Below are 3,985 nucleotides of genomic sequence, written 5' to 3'. Positions count from 1 at the left end.
TCCAGGTTTTATCTTCTCCAGGCTGAACAAAAGTTGTTCCTTCTGGGATCTTTCTTTTTTATAGTTGTCAGTCCCATCACCATACTCTTAGCAACTTTTATTTTTCTCTTTTTGCCCTCTGTTTCACTTTCTTCTTAGTTTTTCCTTCTTGTTATCTTCCCTTTTCTCTCTCTAACTGCTAATTCCTTATTGCTCCTTCCTTCTACTCTTTTCCCTCTTATTCATTCTTCTCTTCCTCTACTTTTAAAATTCTTTCTTCCATTCTCTTCTTTGCCTTTTTTTACTTTTTTCATTTTCTCTTTCTCTCTATTTCTAGTTTCTTATATCAGATGAAGTCTTCTCATTCCCCTGGACCTACTTGCCCTTTTTCTATACTTCCAATTTAGATTTTTTTCTTTTACAAGATGAAGCTATTGGAAGTGTTCATAGTATTCCAGGTTCAGATGAGCTATGATTTTAATAAGGGTGACATAACATTATCAGATAAATTTCCATTATCCAGTCCTTCAAAGTTTGCTGGTCTGTTTGGCCAAAGAACCATGTTTGACACACATTTTGAAGGAATTGCTGACAAACACCGTTTTGGGGATTGTAAAAGCTCAGAATCTGAAATAAAATTCCTTCTTTAACACATTCAGGCTACAGAACCTGAGGCAAAGCACTCACTGGCAAAGCACGTAACCTCGCAATACTATAAGAACATCTCTGACGCTATAAGCTACGGAAAAATTACATTGGTAAAGGGTGTTTCCTCACCAGAATTTTCCTCCTCTTATTGCATATTTGAACTATTTATTTTTAAAAAGTAATTTGTGTGTGGCCTTAGGCGACGTCGCGTTTCTCGCCCCATCGTTCTGTCTGTTGGGCTGGCGGAGCCCCGCAGGGAGGTGAGAGGTGGCCTTGGCCCCTGCCAACATGATCCGTTTCATATTTCTGTACAGTCAACAAGGGAAATTAAGACTATAGAAATGGTATATCACACTCCCTGATAAAGAGAAAAAAAAAGATCACCCGAGAAATTGTACATATGATTCTGTCTCGTGGTCAAAGGCAAGCAGTTTTGTTGACTGGAAGGATCTAAATTTTTTTTTATAAAAGGTATACTAGCTTATAGCTTTGTTGTGCAGTAGAAAATCAGGACAATGAAGTGTTGACGCTAGAGATTGTACATCGTTATGCAGAATTACTAGAAAAATATTTTGGAACCGTCTGTGAGCTGGATATTATATTTAATTTTGAAAAGGTCTATTTTATCTTTGATGAGTTTATAATTGGTGGAGAAATCCTGGAAATTTCACACACAAAAAAAAGAACCTGCTGTCAAGGCTATAAAAGACGCTGATATGTTACAGGAGACAGTGGAAGAACACATAAGCAAACCTGTATTTTAACTGAAAAATCTACTTGACAACCAAATGATGCTGCATGTCATAAATCTGTAAAACTTCAGCTGGGTGTGGTTCTTTTCTGATGTGCCAGAGCCTTATGCCAAAAGTAACTTAATGAATTGTGTGTGAAATTTCTTGGATACTTTGGGATATTGTGTTGAACTAACAAGACTTAAAAGTAGCATATCTATATTATTCTGTATACTTGAATTGTCTCAACTGGAACTTAAAACGACCACCATTCAGTAGATTGTATATTTGGTGTATATAATGATTTTACCAGCAAAGTAATAATCTTAAAATATTTTTGAGAAGTGATCTATGCTATATTTTTGCTAGTATTTTCAAAGAACAAGCTAACTATTTTGTAAAAGTTATTATGAATGTACTACTTATCTTGAACTGAAATAATACTATTTTCTGACTGCATAGTTTGTTTTTTTTAATGATGATTTCATATATGTTAAAGTAATATAAAAGGTCAATTATTAGACAACTGTAGCCATGTTCTCTATGCATCTGTCTGTGGGTGTATACATATACATGTATCCCCATATTTTTGTACATATGCGTAAGAATTTAACAAATCTTCAGCCCCTCCTATCTTCAATTTCTTATTCAGTTTTGACTTTGAGGAAATAACAGCAATGACAAAAATACAACTACCTATCATTTAAAATAAAAATGAAATCTTCAAGAACAACTGTCTGGAATAAAATTGTTCTAATAAACTTTTGGCTGTTAGAATTATAAAATACATGAAGTATTCCAATTTGCATGTCCACCAAAATCATAGAATTTCAAATCAGAAGGGAGTTAGTTGAGTGGTCAGTCAGTCCATCCTGTACTCCAAACTTACTAATTTACAAGAACTTATCTTCTTACAAGTTAAATAATTCGGGTGGCAGTGTCTATGACTTCCTCTGAGATATATGATAAGACGATTGAGTTGGCTTCCTTAATGCACACAGTGTAATGCCCTGGGATTCAAATCAATTCATGCTCTTGTCTGTAGGGTCAGCACTTCTCTCTTTGGACACATAGAGAATGTGTGTCTATCAAAATAACACATTTGCATACTCAAGGGTATGAAAGCCTCCAGTTAGTATATATTTTGTAAATTTCAGTCATAATTTTCTAATAGCTTAAGACTTTGCTGCATTTTAGTTTATAACAAGTGTTTTCCTTAGTACCTGGACAGTGTTAGTATGGAGGTCTAAGTTCACTCATATTGCAGTGATTAGAGGGAAATCATGGTCAGCTTTTCTGGGAGATGAATCTGCCTATTATGTGGGTGCCTTTAGGAAAATTTGGATGGAATGACTTCTAAAGGAATTTACTAACACTAAAAATTATTTTTGTCTGCCTTAGTAGACATATGCACATATTTATTACAAAAATTCCTGGTTGACAAGACAGAAACATGCTAAGTAGGTGAGTTAATATATTTTAAGTTTTTTCACCCAAATTAGCACCATTTATAAACATTATACACATTAGTACTAGAAATGTTTACTGATTTTCAAATCTGTTTTCCTTCAGTAGTCACTTAACCTCACTCAACATATCAAGCTGAGATTTTGCTTGATCTATTTTTATAACTTGGTGTACTAGGAGCATTCTTTGTTCAGCTTTATAGTTAAAAATCATCATCCAGGGCTTCATTACCTAAAGAAAATAAAGGTGAGATTTTGCAAAAAAAAAAAAAAAATATTGTGTCTCCATGTGTTTATTGTGTATGTGTACCCATATGCATTTGTATAAGCTTATTATGCATATGTACACACATATATGCATTGTATGTATACACACATATATACATATGATCCATATTCCTAGACTAAAACTTACCAAATCAATTATCTATTATATAACTTGTGTATCATTAACTTAATATTCTAAGTCACTCAAAGTGAGAGTCTGACAAGAATTTAGTCTAACATGGCCAAGGTCCCACATTGCATCCTGGGCTATTTCCAGTCATATTGATGAATATGAGGCCATTGGAGCCAGATGCTCTCTAGGAGGAAGTGAGGCTGGTAATCTTACACAGCTCTCCCTCACTCAAATCAAAGTCAAGTGCAAGTCATGTCATCATCTTGATGCCATGGTCCTCTTCGAAAATGAAGGACAAACACAACAACAATAAATAATTTAATATATCAAAGCCCTTATTTTGTATATACCACTTAATTTAACTTCACAGAAACACACAGCTCCTTCAAGAAGTTCACCTGCTTACTTTTCCTCACATTCTCATAGCTTATATTCCCACACTTCTGTATCTCATGCCTGTTAACCTGGACTGAAAGAATCTGCAGCAAAACACATTTTGTGTTAACTGACCTGGACCACCTATTTTCTGGAAACCAAACTTAAGCCTTTATGCATAGTTGTGATATGATATATTGATGTTTTTACAGTCTATTCTCATTATCTTCTCCCTATGTGAACAGTGTGACCTGTGGGATTCTGCCTTAAAATTTAAGAGTAGTAATAAAATGTTCGGTTTTAATGAAAAAGTTGCAGTAAGGGGTAATTCTCACATGACCCTTCTTTTCTGTTTTCTGCTCTAAGGTTCTCACTTTTAATGGTGT

At 34.4% G+C, this 3,985-nt stretch overlaps 1 pseudogene; it reads left to right on the top strand.

Moving 5' to 3' along the window:
- The first annotated feature begins 915 nt into the window (after positions 1 to 915).
- Positions 916 to 1,391, top strand: LOC140531482 (AP-1 complex subunit sigma-3 pseudogene; annotated as a pseudogene).
- The last annotated feature ends 2,594 nt before the right edge of the window (positions 1,392 to 3,985 follow it).

This window comes from Notamacropus eugenii, chromosome 3 (genome assembly GCF_028372415.1).
Source record: "Notamacropus eugenii isolate mMacEug1 chromosome 3, mMacEug1.pri_v2, whole genome shotgun sequence".
NCBI classification, from domain to species: Eukaryota; Metazoa; Chordata; class Mammalia; order Diprotodontia; family Macropodidae; genus Notamacropus; species Notamacropus eugenii.
Note: the sequence above shows the minus strand (reverse complement) of the source record. Positions and strands in the feature narration are given on the sequence as shown.